The sequence below is a fragment of the Helianthus annuus genome, chromosome 13, assembly GCF_002127325.2.
Source record: "Helianthus annuus cultivar XRQ/B chromosome 13, HanXRQr2.0-SUNRISE, whole genome shotgun sequence".
NCBI classification, from domain to species: Eukaryota; Viridiplantae; Streptophyta; class Magnoliopsida; order Asterales; family Asteraceae; genus Helianthus; species Helianthus annuus.
This window is the reverse complement of record NC_035445.2, coordinates 29643875-29665412: the sequence shown is the minus strand read 5'-3', so window position 1 is coordinate 29665412 and position 21538 is coordinate 29643875. Positions and strand designations below refer to the sequence as shown.

General features: G+C 34.1%; 1 long non-coding RNA gene across 36 annotated transcripts; it reads right to left on the bottom strand.

Annotated features, from left to right (window-relative positions):
* Positions 1 to 3650: 3650 nt before the first annotated feature.
* On the bottom strand, positions 3651 to 20910 carry LOC110897596. Of its 36 annotated transcripts, none has more exons than XR_004876953.1 (14): positions 8693 to 8898; positions 8288 to 8416; positions 8148 to 8180; positions 7891 to 8041; positions 7374 to 7812; positions 7015 to 7133; positions 6669 to 6772; positions 6371 to 6582; positions 5680 to 5776; positions 5438 to 5580; positions 5141 to 5359; positions 4339 to 5014; positions 3966 to 4038; positions 3651 to 3855 (listed from the first exon to the last, which is right to left on the bottom strand). It is a non-coding gene; the product is annotated as an uncharacterized LOC110897596 (long non-coding RNA). The 36 variants fall into 36 exon arrangements; XR_004876944.1 differs by having other exon boundaries at positions 6292 to 6582; positions 7611 to 7812; positions 8693 to 8895; XR_004876951.1 differs by having other exon boundaries at positions 3673 to 3855; positions 7611 to 7812; positions 8693 to 8895.
* Positions 20911 to 21538: the final 628 nt, after the last annotated feature.

Sequence of the window (21538 nt, the reverse complement as noted above, 5' to 3'; positions counted from 1 at the left end):
CTTGAAAATCAAGGCCAAGCAAGCAGTGGATATCTCAATCAAAAACAAACAAGGGAAATCTGATAGAGAATATCAACAAAACTATCAGTTTCTACTCACACAGGTCAGAGCTTTGGAACAATTTGCAAAAAAATGTATGTCAGCAAACCTCTGAAAGGGCAGATGAGTCCTTGAGAAAAGACTACATTGAAAACATCATGACCTACAAGACATACAAGGGGGAGAAACACATGTACAGAAACTGGACCATTCCTGAGCTTGAAAAAGAAGTAGCCAGGATTCATGAAATGATCAAGAATAAGGTCAAGCAGACTCCCCCTGAAAAATTCAAACAGGTTGAAGCTGATAAAGCTTTAGAGATGAAGAGAATGAAAGAGGAGCTGATAATTGCTGAATATGGGTCAAAGAACTTTGTGTCTAAGTGGGGAGAAGCGAGGGTCAGGGCCACCTATAAAAGGTTGGAAGAGCTTAGGAAGAAAGATCCAACAGCTCCACAAAAGCCTGACTACTCCAAATCAGAGGTTTCAAAAAGACCACCAAAGCTGCAACCCAAAAGAACCACTGCTCCTGCTGGTACTGCCATCTACAAAAGAAGGAGACAAAACCATTTGGGTGCTGAAACAGTTCAAGATTTAATTACTGGAAATGCCATAGTAAAAGAGGGCTTTATGTTAATGATGAAAGAAGAATCTGAACTCGAACAATCTGCAAGTACTGCTTAGCCAGTCATGAATAGGCCAGCATCACCAAACTCCTCTTCAAATAAAAATCTCCCAAGAAACCCATCAGGCTCAAAAGTACAAAAGTGGCAAACTGACAAACAGACCCACATATTGACTATGATCAGGTCTGATGGAGAAGTGAAGAAACTAACAAGGGAACAAGCTCTTGGCCTGAGTCTTGAAGATTTGCAGGATCTCCTTGATCTTCCACTTAGCAGGGATGATGATGATACAGATGCCTTGACTTTTGAACTGCAATTCAAAGGGCAAATAAGGGAACTGTTGTTGAGGCAATAAATATCTACAATAATGAAGAGTTTTGGCATTATCTGTTCCAGGGGGAGACTGTTGGGATTGAACCCTACTAGAGGAACAGATAATAAAAGCCAAAACTGGGTCAGAGCAGTAGATTCAGAATAAGCAGATGTTTGGTTGCAAGTCTCTCCCCTTGAAAGTGGTTTCAACATCTGCTGACCTCCTATCTGCTGATCATGCAAACTGCTGACCTACAACTGCTGATCAAGACAAAGTCTGATAGAAGAACTAAAGATTTGCTGCTCAATCTACTGCCATGCTTCAAGCACTGCTGATCATGACAAGTACTACTGGGATTACAGCTGTGGAAGGATGCAGCAGCAGTTCATATTAGTTTTATGTAATGAAATGTAATATCAGTAGTTAGCATAACAGTGTTTGTATAGATCAGAGGTTAGAGTTTGTTAGAAGGTTAGATGTCACTTTCATGGTGACGTCAGCTTAGATGCTCAGTGGTTTGTAAGTGCCTATAAATAGAACAGTACTCTGTACTGTTCTGTTTAGCTCATTCACCATCTTCTTTCTGCACGAACAAACACTGAGCTCGGGCTGAGGGGGAGTTTGCATATCATACTTGCATTGTAATCAAAGTTTAAAAATAAATTTAATCATTTGATTCATTGTTGAAAATGTATAATTGAAAGCATTTCTTCTGTTTGATTGTGAAAAGTTTGCTTCCATATAATTTCCGCTGCACTACTCTTTCATTTGTTCATCTAATTTCAAACACAAATCACAATCAATCCAAACTCAGATCCTAACACGTCTGTTCGACAGTCAAAAGCGCCGGTTTGATTCCTTCTTTACACTATTTTCCGTTGATTTTTCCTTCCTTTTTCTGCTTTATATATAAACTAGGTTATAACCCCGTGTATTACACGGGTTGAATAAATAAATTTTATATACTAAATAATAAAATAATTTAATGAACCGAAGATTTATTTCCCCTCTTATTTCACTCTCTTTCAGATTATATACCTATGGAGACACGTAGTTGAATCAATGAAATATTAAATAGATAGTAATAAGAAGAGAAAATAAAAGAAATAGTTAAGAAATGAAATATTAAAATATATAAAGTATACTGGTTCTCTCTAAATACTGATATAACCAGGTTTATAACTCAGGTTCAAACTCTAGATATATAATAAAACTAATTAAGTTATATCTTCATCAAACAAAAATATATATATATTTCAAACTTTGTGATTTTACAATATTTTCAAAAGTTATTTTAATAACTTGTTATAAAAAAACACAAATTAACCTTATTAGTTATTACTAAGGATGTTCACAATTCGATTTAAAACCATGAAACCGATCAAAATGGTCATCAGTTTCATTTCATGGTCGGGTTTGTTATTAACTTTCGATTTATGTATTAGGTTTACTAACATATTACTTTCGGATTCAAATTTAAAATTTTAATTAAAAAAATCAATAATATCTTATTACAAAAACCGTTTGTAGTTAGTAACTATATTTATTTTATTCAACCCGTGTAATACACGGGGTTCTAACCTAGTTAATATTATAAATGAGAAGTATGCATTAAATTTAAAATAAATAATAATTATCTATAGTTAAGTAGAAGAGATTAAACAAAATAATATTTAGTAGAAGAGTTATCTATAATTAATTAGAAGAGATTAAACTAAATAATATTTAGTAGGAGAGTTATCTGTAATTAATAGAAGAGATTAAATTAATAGTAATTATCCATAAGATATTAAACCAAATAATATTTAAAAGGAGGATTATCTATAATTAATTATTAATTAAAAAATTAAACTAAAATAATAATTATCTATAAGAAAAGGCCTAATATGATGACAAGTGTCCCTAATACGGTTTCTTTTATTATAGAGTACTAGCGGTAACACCCGTGTGCAAACACGAGTCGTTTCTTTGAAAACCATGCATAACACATTTTACTTATAAAATATTTAGTTTTTTTCCAAAAGGTTAAATATAAGTAACCTTTTGCGTTTTCATGTGACCTTGATCACACTCTAGACCCTAAACATCTGAGACATTTAACCTTTGTTTTTAAAAACCAAACATCTGATTAATAAACAGATTTTGGGTTTCAAAAGAGTGTATCATTTGTTTGAGATATGTAAAACTCTGTTTGACTAAAGTCAACCACTGTTGGTAAAGGGCAATCTCTGTTTCGCCAAATCACTGTTTCTCAAGACTCTGTTTGTAACCAAACAGACATTTCAAACATATGTTTCTCATACCACTGTTTGAAATCCTAACCTCTATTTGTAACCTCTGTTATAAAAACCAAACCTCTGATTAATAAACAGATTTTAGGTTTCAAAAGAGTGTATCATTTGTTTGAGGTATGTAAAATCTGTTTGACTAAAGTCAACCACTGTTGGTAAAAGGTAATCTCTGTTTCGCCAAATCACTTTCTCAAGACTCTGTTTGTAACCAAACAGAGGTTTCAAACATATGTTTCTCATACCACTGTTTGAAATCCTAACCTCTATTTGTAACCTCTGTTTTAAAAAAGCAAACTTCTGATTAATAAACAGATTTTAGGTTTCAAAAGAGTGTATCATTTGTTTGAGATATCTAAAACTCTGTTTGACTAAAGTCAACTACTGTTGGTAAAGGGTAATCTCTGTTTCGCCAAATCACTATTTCTCAAGACTCTGTTTGTAATCAAACAAAGGTTTCGAACATATGTTTCTCATACCACTGTTTGAAATCCTAACCTCTGTTTCAAAAACAAATATTACAAAAGGAAAAACAAACATCCAAAGTTGGTGGCAGTTTCCCAGCAACATTCCATGTACTAACAGACACTCTAGAAAAAACAAAACAAATAAAGAATAAAATACAAAGTATCAGATCAATGATCAATCTGTTGAATGCTAATGGTAGCCAAATAATGTGTGAGAGGGAATGCCATCATACTTGAGTTCTTTTGCATCAATGTACTGTGCTCTAAATGTCTCTGACTTTCATCGTCTTGACATAGGAACAACACCTGAATACCCAAGATAAATAAATGTACTAAGATAAGTGAAGAAACATTTGTTTGAATCTCAAGTAAAAGTGTTCGTAAAGTTATGCATGAAAGCAATATCATGATTTTTGTTTTTGAAAGCAATAACATCTTTGGTCTGATATGTTCATATCCTTATAAAAGAGCTGAATTGTGACTATCAATGATATAGTATCTTAACATAATAGCAAGCGTGTCAGTTAAACTTGCATTCTATTTATTTTCTTTTACCTACTTTACAAATTATTAAAAAAGTACCAAATATAGAAAACGACGACGTACCAAGTGACTCTAACAAAAACTCAAGAGCCTTGCCTTTGTCCCACTTGATTGTGGGCCCGATCTCCAACACCTATAGCATTTAAATTTAGCAAAAACAAAAAACATCAACATTTGTTTCACATAATGAAAAAACCACAGAAATATATTTTAATTTTTTTAAAAAAAATCCAAGAAACCAACAGTGGTTTCAAACACTGTTTTAACCCAATAGTGTTTTGAAATCACTTTTGGCTTCAAACACTGTTTTAACCCAAAAGTGGTTTCAAACACTGTTTTAACCCAAAAGTGATTTCAAAACACTGTTTTAACTCAAAACAGTGGTTTCACTTTTTCTCGGGTTAAAACACTGTTTTAACCCAAGAGTGTTTAAACCTAATCTTTTTGATAAAAAAAATTCGTCAGACATCAATCTTGCTTGTTTCAGCAACGTCTGATGCGATTTTAGCAGCAGCTGCAGCCACTTTAGCAACAGAAGTAGCAGCTGCTATTGAGACAGTTGAAGACGCTAGCTTCGCGTCATCTTGCAACGCCTAGTGCATTCTCTCTAAAGATGCCACTCTCAGATTATTATCCGCCACAATCGCCAATGGGTTAGTGTCCCTAGGAATCTCTTATTCCCTAATTCTCTCCAAGCTCGCAATTGGCTCGTTATGTTCGATAACATCTATGTCGTTTCCTGCTAGCACCAAAGCATTAAACGCACGGCATGTAGTGATATATATCAAATATATAAATATAAATATCATTTTTAAGACCTGAGCAAACATATAATGCAATGGATAATGTAATTTATAGATCTAACCTGGTAAGACGGTTGCATAAGACTTAATTTGAAATCGACCACTGCCATGTAGATAAAGAAGTCTAGCTGATGAAGCGTTGAGTAAACCAACTATGATTAATGAACTTGGGCTATTCTCTTTGTATGTCTTCGACAACGCGATCCCAAGAGCGATCCCAAATGTAATCGTTATTGAGAAGAAAAAACCATTGCTGCTTTCTTCACAGTCTTGTATTCAGCCTGCCATTGCTTAAATATTTAGTTATATATGTAGTGATATATATCAAATATATAAATATAAATATCATTTTTTAAGACCTGAGCAAACATATAATGCAATGGAGCCCTTTTTCGAGTGTATGAGCCGTTTAAAGATAGAGAACCACAACTGCAGCCTATAAGAAGCGTAGCTGCACACTGCTCGAGTTTTTGAATCTTACCACCAGGAATGTATTGTACCCCTAAAATCATGTATAAATTACCAAAGAATCAATTATCACCCATTTACAGTTTTTTTTAATAAAAGTAATAACTTTAAAAAGTAAGGAAAAAATGTGTACCTTAGGGAATACCATGTCATCATGGTTTGGTGAAAATACCATTAACACTTCTATTTTGTCCTGGTCTTTAGTTTTGGTCAGTCTTACAGAAATACACCTGTTGTATAGATGTTGATTAAGCATACATACATTAATTGAAATGTAGAACATGGTCTATCATAGGAAATGACTGTATAAACCACTTATTTGCACTTAGTTTCTATAATTTTTATATAACTAATATATCGAGTATGATTTTTAAAAAATTTTACTACGATAATGATCCAACTTGTACAAAGCAATTTTACTGACTTCGAAACCATTCGACTTTCAAATCACCACAACCCTTTACAGTTCTCATCATCAAGATTAACATGACGGCCAATCTTAGATCTATGTCTCGTAATTTTGCGGATAAAAGCAAAAAAAAAATTGTTATCTCGAAAAGGGTATTCTGAATTAGAAACCTATAACCAATCTGCTTTTGTTCATTCTCGGGTTCGTTTTTTAGAAAATTTGTGTGTTTGGCTGCTACTTGCAAAGAAGAAATACACGATTCTAACTGTAGGATCTTAGCAGAAGCTTCTCTAGATATTTGATCCTCTTGGTTAGTTAGATTAATCAAAAACTGACCATTAAATGGAGTCAATGCTTTGCTATCCCTAAAACTAATCTCTTTAGTCAACTGTTTGACTTTTGTTTTCTGGCATACCCGGCATCATTTGATTCTGGTGCCAGGATCACCTGCAAGGTCTGCTTGATCAGTTGACTCACTGAAATTCCAATCACCAGTTAAAAGGTCAACATAAGCAGCATTAGTTGGTGCTTTTCCCATTGAAAATGATCGCAGATTTAGCCCGTCTCTAGATGGCCCTTGCGGCGTTGACCACAAGCTATTCGTTGCTTAATTTGAGCATCTAGAATCTGATAAAACCGTATTACAGTTCCAGTCAAAATATTGCAAACAAATCGAACAAAATTTCACATCTAGAAGCAAAAACATTGCATACCTTTGCATGAGCATCGAAAGTTTTATTCGCAGCAGCATCAAGTGAATTTATTAATAAACGTCTTGCGTTATCGTATGAACACAGATTTAATGCTACAACTACAACTACAACAACAAAAACATTAATAATAATAATAATAATAATAATAATAATAATAATAATAATAATAATAATAATAATAATAATAATAATAATAATAATAATGATGATGATGATGATGATAATAATAATATATTGCAAGCAAATCTATATGCAAATAGGACTTATTCTCTAGTGGCTCAATCAAAACTGAAAATGCTCATTGATATATTCAATAACATCATATATCCATATGAAATAGACTTACATTTTCTGAGGCTTCATCTTCTATATAGTGTTCATCTTGTACAAGAAGCCTATATAACCTTCTCAAAGCAAGTAGGTCTGATTGTAGGTCTTCTGGATCCATCATATCTCACTAAAATTCTGCATAAAATAACCGAAATTCCTACGATTACTCAATCTCATCTATATAACGCAACTATTTCTATTAATGTTACACAAAAATAGCTAAAGCCGTTACTAAATTCCTGTATGTATATACTCAATCAACAACACTTGATAGTATCATACTAACCTCAATCACACAGTTATCAAAATTCCTCAAACTAAACACATTCAGTCAACAAAATTAGGTCAAAAACAACATCTAAAAACAGTTTATACCTCGAGTGAAGAACAATTCATACAATTAAACACAAACTTCCGATCGATAACTGTCTTCTTCCGAACCGGAACACAGTAATCAAACACAGAAGCCCTAAACACTGGAGAACTAACGGAAACACTCACTACTTCCATCGATTAACCAACTTTTTACAATTGAGATCGAAATGATTATGAACTGATCAACAGAAACTGGCTGAAAAATTGAAGCGGGATCATTTACCAACAGCTATTTACCTGTAAAAGTGTTGGCCTGTCCTAACTCACACACTCAAATCAATCTAAACGCTACAAAAGCGTGAACATCTGCTGCCAACCCGGTTATCAAAGGCTCAGTTTATGGTGATGTCAGCAAGGTACTCCATTTGTAAAGGAAATGTAAATCCATCTCCACTTGAATAAATGTCCTCATGAAGATCAGTAATTATTGTACAACGCTCTGAAAACAAAAAATAAGTTAAAACATTCAAATCAACATGCTTATATGTCTCAGAATGAAGATCAAATGGTGTCTTACAAATTGTGTGGTTAATGTATGGTAGTAATGCATCAAATTTAGAATGTCTTTTGTAGAACCATTAGCAGCCACTTCCAGAAGAGAATTATCATCAATTATAAGTGTAATATTCTTGTTTGATGAATTAACTTCCACAGCTTTCTAGATGTTCCTGTATAAAGCAATTAATCCACCTTTAACTCCGTCATCTATCATCCAAAGGTGAAACCAAATGCTAGATCAACTTTAGAAAGAAAAAAATGTCATAAATATCTAACCGAATCTGGATACACAACCGATTCGGCCATATCCTGTAATCGTAAAATCAATCAATCGACCACAACATCACGGCTCAATCCAATATTTGAAAACCCTAATCGAAAATCAAATATATGAGGATTTCAAGCAAGAACAATACCTTGTATTGATTGGCTAATTGCAAAAGATTTATCCAAATCGCAAGGCTCTGATAGTTTCACCAAATCTTCAGCCTCAATGATTACCGCTACAGACAAACCATTCTTTCCTGCGATAACTTAATGTATTCCTGCGTTAAAAGATGACAAAGCAATCCCTTAGACTACCACACTGCTAATCACCAGATACAATCAAATCTGCAAAGAACTAACAATTATTCGATGTACAACAATTGAGTGGTCGCTGTTTATCCCCTAGGTTATTAGTGATATATGTTTGTTTATTGGCTCATAATCTACACATTTGGAGAGTTGCAATTATACAAATACAATAATATTCAAATCGATGGTAAAGATGATGACTAAACAGTACATGAGGGTCAAGATTCGGTGTAATATTCAACTACCTGTGCCCTGATGACTCTGGATTCTTTCATTTCTACATGAACAACCCAATCTTTTGAGCTTCCATTGGAGATGCAGAGGAGTACGGCGGCGGCGGAGGGTTGTGAAAGGAGGAGCAAAATGAAAGAGAATAGGGATGAAAAGGGTTTTATTGAAGAAGATTTGGATCCATGAGAGAGAGAGTTCATCAGAGAAATTGATTGAAGATTATATATCTGGAGCCATAATTTTGAATTTTGAATTTGGAGCCATAATATTGAATCGTCACTTGGTTTTGAAGTTTGAATTTTGAATCATCAGTGGTAATTTTGAATCATGAGTTGTTTGATTACAGTGGTAATTTTGAATGGGCAGACCTTTGGAATCTAAATGTGGGTCAGACCTTTGGAATCATCAGTGGTTTGATTACATTGATGAATTTTGAATCATCAGTGGTAATTATGAATGGGCAGACCTTTAGAAAAGGTGAAAGTGGGCCAATTTTGAATTTTAACTCTTTTAATATTAGGCTTTATGATGTAATAATGAGATAAGAAAAGTCTTGTTGGACACCCTCTCCTGCTAACACATCAGCTTTTCTTATGTCACTTGGATTTCTCCTTTTATAGAAAGTATAGATAGATTAATCAAAAGTAATTGATATTACAAGATCTAAACTGTTGAAGTGGTTGTTGCGCCTGTTCGAACAAAAGAAGACCGAAATTATTAATAACAGGGTATACAAATCAAACAATTTTAAAGTAGATAACAAATTGTTATCTACTTTAAAATTGTTTGATTTGTATACTCTGTTGTAGGAAAAGAACAAAACAAGACCGAAATTGTTATCTACTTTAAAATTGTTTCCAAATATCAAACTATTTTAAAACAATTTGTTTATATCTTTTAACATGTTAAATATCTTAATTTCTTGAAACGATTGTAATCTGTTTTTATCTTTCCTTTTGTTTTTTTTTTTTCTATTTTATTAATTTTTGTTGTTGTTGAATTCAGATGTTGATTTTGAATTGAAACTAGTATAAGGACCCCCGCGTTGCGGTGGTGGCGAGCACTAATGTCACATTACCGCCAGCGACCACCAACACTGAAGTTGCGGCGTGTTAATGCGAAGAAATTAAACCAAAACGTAAAACATAGAATAAAATAACTAAGTTGATCTAGGACTCGTGCGTTACGATGAACTCGTGTCTATTTTTTCCCGTTTGACAGGTTCATCGTAATCTATATATAATATATATCATTACCACTATACAAACCATAGCGCATACATTACAACAACCATTGCATCAATATGTTGCAAATTATATTTATACAAGATTTTGGCTAAATTAATTAGATTATTATGAATAATAATAATTTACAAATAAAACAAAACAACTTTGAATGGATCAAACCGATTGAATATGGTAAGATAATGAAACCATTATTTGATTAAGTTACAACCACTTAAGCACAATTTACAACCACACATGCATACAAAACATATTGAATTTGGTAAGGTAATGAAACTATTATTTGATTAAGGTATAACTACTTAAGCATAAATTACAACCAAACATGCATACATGGTAAGGTAATGAAACTATTATTTGATTAAGGTACAACTACTTAACACAAATTACAACCAAAGATGCATACAAATGTTCCAAAATAATAGTATATAAATAGTATATATATTTTTCTATTCATAACCGGGGTGCTTATATCTTCCTCTTTGTTTTTTTTTTCTATTTAATTAGTATTTGTTGATGTTGAATCCAAATGTTGATTTGAATATATATATATAGATATATGTATGTATAGGGCAAAGTTATTTTGAGAACGTTAAATATTGCGAGAACCGTGAGAACGAATGAAAAAACCAATCAAAACCGATTTTTTTAATACAAACCTCATTGTAATTAAAATACAACATCAAAAAAGAATTTACAACATCAAGTAATTCATTTGTCCTCTCAAAATCACTCTTACTAGATTTTTTACGCATGTGTAAATATAACAAATTTACACATGTGTAAATGACAAACTTACACATGTGTAAGTTTTCTTTATTTACGAATTAACGTAAATTTAAATGTGTAACTTTAATTTCTAACGTTGTATTCGAACAATAATGATAAGTGCAAAAAGAAATTTTGAATTTAAACTATTTTTGACCAAGTTCTCGTGTTTTTTCATTCGTTCTCACGGTTCTCGCGATATTTAGCGTTCTCGTTTAAACCCTCCCCGTGTGTGTGTATATATATATATATATATATATATATATATATATATATATATATAGGGTAGGGATCCTAAGAGAAGTCCACCCTATATGAGAAACTTGAGAAGCATTCTGGACCACACATTTTTCTAAGCCTTTCGTAATATACACATATGTATAGTTTAAAATTGACTATATACATATATGTATATTGAGTTATACACATATGTATATAGTCAATTTTAAACTATACATATGTGTATATTACGAAAGGCTTAGAAAAATGTGTGGTCCAAAATGCTTCTCAAGTTTCTCAACTAGCCTATCACTTCTCACATGATCCTTTTCCTATATATATATATATATATATATATATATATATATATATATATATATATATATATAGGGGAAAGATAAATCGAAAACCCATATGAGTTTAGAAAACCCAAATAAACCCTATGTAACATTTTTATTTTTTTCTAAAGAAAACAGGGAATGTAATGTATTTAAATGTACACAGGCCTATTTATGAAAAAAAACGCTTAGTAATTTTTTTATAAAAAAATGTGTTAAAAATATGTATGTTACATTTTTTAGACATATATATTATGTAACCTGAAATTTGTAACATTTAAAAAAAACTACTTGGTGTTTTTTTTTTTTGTTTCTTTTTTAAAAATGTTCAACTATATGTATATTACATTTCCTATTTTTTTTAGAAAGGTTTCTTGAGTTTACATGGGTTTTCTACAAAGGTTTCTTGAGTTTACACAACTCAAGTGGGTTTTCTCTGTAGCCTTCCCCTATATATATATATATATATATATATATATATATATAGGGGAAGGTTCAAATGAAAACCACTAGTTAATGTGAAAACTCGAAAACTAATTAAAAAAAGCCAAAAAAACATACAAATTTTTTTTTTTGCAAACCAAATTTCGCAGGTTTTTTTATATATAAAAAAAATTCAAAAAAAAAATTTTGTGTAGTGCACATGTGTAATACTACACATATGTATGTGTACTACACATGTGTATTATTACACATGTGCACTACACAAAATTTTTTTTTTTTTTGAAAAATAAGTTTTTTTTATATATAAAAACTAGCTATTTTTATAAAAAAATTGAAAAAAAAAATTTTTGTGTGTTTTTTAGGCTTTTTTTAGTTAGTTTTCGAGTTTTCGCGTTAAAAGTGGTTTTCATTTGAATCATCCCCTATATATATATATATAGGATGAGGTTCATGAGTGAACAACATCCTTGATTGTGAACTGTGTGAACCAATCTCATCCGTTCATTTGATTAGATGATGAAAAGGTTAAGATCGTAATTATACTTCTAATCTTTTATCTTTAATTATATTTCTTTAATGATTTGCAGTTACCATATTCTTAATTTTCGGAATTTTTTAGGAGTTTTTTTACAGTCATTGATCAATCCAGTATTTTCTTAATTTTGTTATCCTCCTCTTCTTTTCTTTTTTTTGCTAACTAATTTTGTTATCATCCTCTTCTTTTCTTTTTTTGCTAACTTGCGAAGATCAATTAATAGATCTCCATAGATTATTTCAAAGATTATATCATAACTTCATCAGTATATTAGAGGTTCTTCTGTATCATCCTATTTTTTTAATCCAATTACGAAGATCATTATGGGAGATGATAATATTGTAATTCTACAATTTTTTTTAAATTCTTTTCTAATATGATTGTGAACTGTGTGAACCAATCTCATCCGTTCATTTGATTAGATGATGAAAAGGTTAAGATCGTAATTATACTTCTAATCTTTTATCTTTAATTATATTTCTTTAATGATTTGCAGTTACCATATTCTTAATTTTCGGAATTTTTTAGGAGTTTTTTTACAGTCATTGATCAATCCAGTATTTTCTTAATTTTGTTATCCTCCTCTTCTTTTCTTTTTTTTTGCTAACTAATTTTGTTATCATCCTCTTCTTTTCTTTTTTTGCTAACTTACGAAGATCAATTAATAGATCTCCATAGATTATTTCAAAGATTATATCATAACTTCATCAGTATATTAGAGGTTCTTCTGTATCATCCTATTTTTTTAATCCAATTACGAAGATCATTATGGGAGATGATAATATTGTAATTCTACAATTTTTTTTAAATTCTTTTCTAATATGATCGTCAGTTACATGTCCTATTTCTTAGGAATATTTACGAGATCTCAGTTGATTATATTCAAGATTCTATCATATATTCAACTAATAATTTCGAATTCAATCCTCCTACTAGTTTTTTTTTTTTTTTTTTTTGTATCAAATCACGACATCGATTATGGAGGATGCTCATACTAGTGACTCTAATAGACAAGACGCAATACAACAATCAAATTTGAATCCAGTTTTTTACACAACCATGAATCGTCCAGGTTTAGTATTTTTATCTGTTTTGTTCGGTAGTTTAAGGAATCGTCCAGGTTTATGTTATCAGTGTCCGGTTCATCGCATTTTATTTGATTAGTTTCTATCTCTGAATTGTCCACGAATAACCTTCTTCGTGGGTTGCATGGTTGTGCATGTTCTTCGTATGCTATTGTTCTTCGTAGAGACCATTATCAGCAAACAACTATTCCCGAAATCATGCAGACATCATGCAGAATCTTGTAGACTTGCAGATCTATTTGTAACTACACATCAAACAATGACATGATTGATCCGAAACTTGATGGAGGATATCGAGTTTCGGTCTTTATCTCATAAAGTAGACGAACCGAAAGAGCCGTATTCACAAAATGTGCATCAACATAAACTTGTGTTCATTTACGTTATCCGTATTCGACGTAATATTCACTAGCGTACCCTCACGATGTTATTAGTGTAATATACCCGCGTATCTCCACTTAAGTTCAATATTGTGCACCTATGTACATTTTATACACAATAATACGGAACTTTAATCAGATATCATGACATACACTTGTGTATCCATATTCATTTATAGCAACACACACCAACCTAAAGGTCATAAACTCCAAAATAAAATTCAAACATGAAAAACCTATTCAATAATGATAACCCGTCAAACTGTTGCTTACCTGTTTGAACTAGCAACTTCGGCTGCTTCTTTTTTTCCTTGCCCTCTTTCGTAACAACCTTCCTGCCCTTCTTCTTCGGAGTTGCAACTCTGTACAAGGGAATTTAAAAACAAAACATGTGTCTCAAAACTTTGTCCATCACAGCAAACATATTTTAAAAACAAATATGGTGCAAAAAAAATACATACCGCGTTTCTTTTCCACGAGCGGACATGTGTCTCCAAACAATGCTATCTTTAGATTTCATCCATGACTTAATGTCCACAACTCATAACAGAAACAGTGATTTCACGTACTTCGAAATCTGTTTTTTTCTTTTACCTTTACCACCAACATCAGCTTCCGGCTCAACATTTTTCACAGTTTCCTCTCTCAACGCCAGCACCTCTTGTGTACTTGGAAGAGGCTGAGAAAGCCCTAGGTCGAATGAAGGCACGTCGTCCCTCCGTTGCGTTTCGTACGCACCTGAAAGAACATCTTCGAGTACATCCGTGCACACAATAACATTCTATGTAAAAGTCGACGCAACATGAGGAGTCGAGAACCCATCTCCCTCGACGACCCCACTATTCTTGTTTCCTTTCATACTAACATCATCTACACACATTTAATGGACATAATACATATGAATTTTGCTAAATTACTTTAAATAACATATGTGTACACAAACATCAAAACACATACCTTTCTTCCGTTCTACATCTGATTTCACACCAGACGGTTCACCCTTATCATCCACCACACTTTTGTTAAACATCATTTTGTACCGTTCCAGTACAGGCAGCAAGCACTCGCTATTCGGCAAACGAGCGGCAAGTTGGCCAACAGTTTCCTCCGACCTCCTCTTTAACCCATCTGCCTCATCGAACATCTGAAACACTCCAGATACACAATCCTAGTAGTAACAATCAAAATTTTATTTTTATTTAATATACTAATTTAATGTGACCACCAGTAATATTATTAACAATGTACACTATGAATGTAACATATTCTTTGATAACAACATCGACATACCTCAACCGACATCCCATCAATACCCGCACGTCCGTTTTCGTTGTCTCCTTTCGATAGATCTATCACCTCGTCTTCACTTAAATGTTCGTACTCTTGGTCATCAACGTACAACTCTCTAACATCACCAAGTCCAAACCCCCCATTCTTGATCTCCAAGTCTTTCCACAAACTTATCACATCTTTTGTCCAAAAGCTGATCGGAGGTTCCAAATGATCTCCTGCAAATCCTAGACACGTGGTGCTGTCCAAGTAAAGCAACAACACATACAATAAAAACACGTTATATATACTATGAATTACACAAGTGCGTTGTACCACCAAAACAGTCAGCGGCCCCCGGAAAAACGAATCGCGGTCGCTTCTGTCCTAATCACTTTACAGACCCTAATAGTGTCCATAATCAACTGGCACCAATCGTGCTCATTAAATTCTTTTGAAAGACAGAACCAACGAAGCATTGTATACATTGCGTGCCCGTTCTTCGTGCTTATTCTTTATCAACTTTTATTTATCGGTCCCCATGATTTATTTCCATATTTTCGGTATCCAGCCTATCGACCACGAAATACGCCAGCGATGCATTTATGTCTAATACTTTGAGCTTCAGTATCTTTCCAAATCTCATTTTACAAACCACGTTTCGCTGCCACCTCGTCAAGAAACCAACAGCTTCGTACATTTTGTTCGGAGAGGTACACGCCCTTATCGACGGTAACTCTTTACTACGCTTCGCCCTCGCATGTTTCTTGCTGTTACTTTTCTGTTTTTGCTGGATTTTGCTTGCCTCCTTTTTTTGAACTTGAAAATCTGGTCAACCGCATTCATCTCACAATCTTCCTCATAATCTAAAAAAATCATCAAAACCAGTAACAGCATATGATATTAGCTTTTGTATACATAGAACAATAGAATCGATACCTCCTTTCACGTCTTCGTCTTGGCTGGCTTTGCGTTCCTCATGAGTCGTCTTCTTCATCCTATCCCCACGACCATCGAAACCTACATCAACATCTAATCAAAACACATTTTCCCGTTGTTGTATACACAGACAATCTTGATAACTGTTGCGTACATATGTCATAATTTCACTTACCCCTACCAAATTTATCCTTCGCATTACGGGGGGTGTGTTCCTCATTACGTTTGTTATTATCACAAACTTTGTTACTTGTTTCTGTCTTGCACCCCTCATCGTTTTCTGAAAAATAAACCACAACCGTTAGGACACTAACTACAACTTCGGGGACAAACGCACTAATTGGTTAGATTCATAAATATCAATGCATCAATGGTATACCTTCCTGGATATTGGAGAACGGCACACGAACTGCTTGAAATGATCGACTACTCGGCAGCCTACATGCTTGTCGTTTTCTCCTCTTTCCCAAAACTGTTACATTATGCGCCAACAACTTAGTACACACGATAAACAAGGGTTACACAAACAATTTCACATGTTACGTCAGTTAAAAACACAATCTACCTGTGCTATTAGTAACCAGTTTATCGTGTGAAATTGTGGTTACTAATAGCACAGGTAGATTGCGTTTTAACTTACGTAACGTGCGAAATCGTTTGTGTAACCCTTGTTTATCGTGTGTACTAAGTTGTTGGTGTATAAATGTAACAGTTTTGGGAAAGAGGAGAAAACGACAAGCATGTAGGCTGCCGAGTAGTCGATCATTTCAAGCAGTTCGTGTGCCGTTCTCCAATATCCAGGAAGGTATACCATTGATGCATTGATATTTATGAATCTAACCAATTAGTGCGTCTGCCACCGAAGTTGTAGTTAGCGTCCTAATGGGTGTGGTTTATTTTTCAGAAAACGATGAGGGGTGCAAGACAGAAACAAGTAACAAAGTTTGTGATAATAACAAATGTAATGAGGAACACACCCCTCGAAATGCGAAGGATAAATTTGGTAGAGGTAAGTGAAATTATGACATATGTACGCAACAGTTATCAAGATTGTCTGTGTATACAACAACGGGAAAATGTGTTGTGATTAGATGTTGATGTAGGTTTCGATGGTCATGGGGATAGGATGAAGAAGATGACTGATGAGGAATGCAAAGACAACCAAGACGAAGACGTGAAAGGAGGTATCGATTGTATTGTTCTATGTATACAAAAGCTAATATCATATGTTGTTACCGGTTTTGATGTTTTTTTAGATTACGAGGAAGATTGTGAGATGAATGTGGTTGACCAGATTTTCAAGTTCAAAAAAAAAGGAGGCTAGCAAAATCCAGCAAAAATGGAAAAGTAACAGCAAGAAACGTGCGAGGGTGAAGCGTAGTAAAGAGTTACCGTCTATAAGGGCGCGTACCTCTCCGAACAAAATGTTCGAAGCTGTTGGTTTCTTGACGAGGTGGCAGTGAAACGTGGTTCGTAAAATGGGATTTGGAAAGATACTGAAGCTCAAAGTATCAGACATAAATGCATCGCTGGCGTATTTTGTGGTCGATAGGCTGGATACCGAAAAGATGAAAATAAATCATGGGGACCGACAAGTAAAAGTTGATAAAGAATGCATTCATAGAATAATGGGTGTACCGTACGGAGGGATACGGGTGGTGAAGGATGCGGAACGGTGTAGTGATGCCGAGAAAGTTGTAGAGGCATGGAAAAACCGGTTTGTGAAGGTCCCGATTAGTTGTAGTAACATCGTCGACAAGATTAGAGAAAATTGTTATGAAGATGAAGAGATGTTCAAGATTGATTTTGCAATGCTATTCATAGCAACTATGATAGCAAGCACGAAGAACGGGCACGCGATGTATACAATGCTTCGCTGGTTCTGTCTTTCAAAAGAATTTAAAGAGCACGATTGGTGCCAGTTGATTATGGACACTATTAGGGTCTGTAAAAGTGATTGGGACAGAAGTGACCGCGATTCGTTTTTCCGGGGGTCGCTGACTGTTTTGGTGGTACGACGCGTTACCTTTAAATACACCCATGTAATTTGTAATGTACACTTTTGTAATTCATAGTATATATAATGTGTTTTTTTATTGTATTTGTAGTTGCTTTACCTAGACAGCACCACATGTCTAGGATTTGCAGGAGATCGTTTGGAACCTCCGATCAGCTTTTGGACAAAAGATATGATAAGTTTGCGGAAAGACTTGGAGATCAAGAACAGGGTTTGGACTTGGTGATCTAAGAGAGTTGTATGTTGATGACCAAGAGTACGAACATTTAAGTGAAGACGAGGTGGTAGATCTATCGAAAGGAGACAACGAAAACGGACGGGCGGGTTTTGATGGGATGTCGGTTGAGGTATGTCGATGTTGTTATCAAAGAATATGTTACATTCATATTGTACATTGTTAATACTATTACTGGTGGTCACATTAAATTAGTATATTAAATAAAAATAAAATTTTGATTGTTACTGTTAGGATTGTGTATTTGGAGTGTTTCGGATGTTCGACGAGGCGGATGGGTTAAAGAGGAGGTTGGAGGAAGCTGTTGGCCAACTTGCCTCTTGTTTCCCGAATAGCGAGTTCTTGCTGCCTGCACTGGAACGGTACAAAATGATGTTTAACAAAAGTGTTGTGGATGATAAGGGTGAACCGTCTGGTGTGAAATCAGATGTTGAACGGAAGAAAGGTATGTGTTTTGATGTTTGTGTACACATACATTATTTGAACTAATTTAGCAAAATTCATATGTATTATGTCCGTTAAATGTGTATAGATGATGTTAGTATGAAAGGAAACAAGAATAGTGGGTTCGACAAGGGAGATGGGTTCTCGACTCCTCATGTTGCGTCGACTTTTACACAGAATGTTATTATGTACACGGATGTACTCGAAGATGTTCTTTCAGGTGCGTACGAAACGCAACGGAGGGACGACATGCCTTCATTCGACCTAGGGCTTTCTCAGCCTCTTCCAAGTACACAAGAGGTGTTGGCGTTGAGAGAGGAAACTGTGAAAAATGTTGAGTCGGAAGCTGATGTTTGTGGTAAAGGTAAAAGAAAAAAACAGATTTCGAAGTACGGGAAATCACCGTTTCTGTTATGAGTTGTGGACATTAAGTCATGGATGAAATCTAAAGATAACATTGTTTGGAGACACATGTCCACTCGTGGAAAAGAAACGCGGTATGTATTTTTTTGCACTATATTTGTTTTTAAAATATGTTTGTTGTGATGGACAAACTTTTGAGACACATGTTTTGTTTTTAAATTCCCTTGTACAAAGTTGCAACTCCGAAGAAGAAGGACAAGAAGGTTGTTACGAAAGAGGGCAGGGAAAAAAAAGAAGCAGCCGAAGTTGTTGGTTCAAATGGCTAAGCAACAGTTTGACGGGTTATCATTATTGAATAGGTTTTTGATGTTTGAATTTTATTTTGGAGTTTATGACCTTTAGGTTGGTGTCTGCTGCTATAAATGAATATGGATACACAAGTGTATGTCATGATAGCTGATTAAAGTTCTGTATTATTGTGTATAAAATGTACATAGGTGCACAATATTGAACTTAAGTGGAAATACGCGGGTGTATTACACTAATAACATCGTGAGGGTACGCTAGTGAAATGATGTGCTAAAAGTTGTCTAAATAAATTAACTAAATTAAACCCTAAACTAGACTCTCTAAGTTTTAAATTTATAACTAAGACTCTCTAAACCTAGACCACACAACCGGCAAGTGTACTGGTCAATGTAGTATAGCCTAAGTAAGTTCGAGTGTCGAACCCACGAGACTCTACTAACTACGTGTACTAGACTCTAACTAGACTGACTCTAACCGAACTGTACTTAACTGTTTTGTTGTTTGGGGGGGGGGGGTCTAAATATCCTAAATTTGCAATTAAATTAAAGTAACTAACTAAGTTAACTAATCACGAACTAATTTGGGACTTAAACTCAGATCGTGGGAGGCACTACCTAGACTGGAATCCTGATTGCTTTTAGTAACGATTTTATTAGGATATTGATTAATAGGGAACCGGGATCATAAAATTCTCACTTTTCGGGATACCGAACAAGACTCCTAACCCTTCTCAAGAGACACTTATAGCACCCTAGAAGTTGTTTCGATTACCGGTTGTTAGACTCTCTTTCAAGACATCTAATGGGTTTATGAAAGTACCCTACAAGGCTCACTCCCTTTCGAGACCTAAACCTAGGGTAAACTTGATTTCTTGATTAGACTTGTTAGACAATAGCCAATAGCTTTACTCCTAATGAAGCTCCTACCTTTCGGTTTAATGACTTAGACCTAACAATAATCTCCCATCTTTCAGCTATTGAGAATTAGTAGAACACTTAATTTTATAAGATTACGAAATATTACTTTTAAGGTTTGATGGCCACTTAACCCTAAAGATTAAAGATTTATTACGTGATATAGACACTCACCAAAATCTAAAACCTAGCACGACTCTATTATGTGATAAAGATCGTCACCAAGATTCATACGTAGTAATAAGCAATATTCAAACAATATTAAGCATGCAAACACATCTAATCAATCGAACAAGTCGCCTACAATTCATAAAAATCAACTATCCATTATGAAAAACGCAACTTTAGCAAACAATCATCCAAGTCTAGGTAGTAAAAGAAAATTAGCCCAGAACCATAGTCAAGAGCAGAAATAATAAACAAGTCTCAAATAACAAAGAAGTCATAGTATCAAGTTTGAGAACAAAAAGTAAAACAAACCGAACAATAACTCGTTGCCTAATCGACCCGAATCTTAAATCCCAATCTTGAAGCTCGATCCAATAAACTTTTTTTTCTCTTGATCGCCTACTCTCTGATTGTGCGTCCCCCTTTTTGATCGAATAGAGGTGATGTTATATTATTGTTGTCTCCCCCAACTTTTATTATGCGCCGCTGATGTTGATGTTCTCACCCCTTTTAAACTGATGTCTCTCCTCAAAATATTAATAGGGCCGCCCCCAAGTGTTCTATTTTTCCAAGAATGTTTAGATTATATGTATTGAAAAAGCCAATACATCACAATTCACGTTTCATAGCCCATTCTATGAATATTTACGAAAATCAATGGGCTTCAATTCTTGCAAATATGCTCTCTAAATTTTTCCAATATGCTTCTCATCATGTTTTAGAATTCGTCCAAGATGGTTCCATTCAAAATACAATTTGGCTGCCTCCCTTTTAATATTCTGTTCCTTCAAAAGTCATATTTTTTTTTTACTTGAGGGAAAAATCGAATTTTTTTCCCGAGGGTAAAATCCTAATTTTTAGCTAGGGGAAAACTATATTTTTATTTTGTACTGGGGGCAAAAACGTAACTTTAAATTGATGATGATATCGTAATTTTGAACCGAGGGGAAATTCGTAAATTTTAGCTGGGGGCAAAAGCATAAATTTATTTTGAACTGGGGGCAAATACGTAATTTTAAACTGTGGGCAAAACCGTATTTTGAACTGAGGCGAGAACGTAATTTTGGCTAAGGGTAAAAGCGTAATTTTTTTACCGAGGGCAAAATCGTATTTTTTAGCTCGGGGCAAAAGGGTAAATGTATTTTGAAGTTGAGGCAAAACCGTATTTTTTAACTGTGGGCAAAAACGT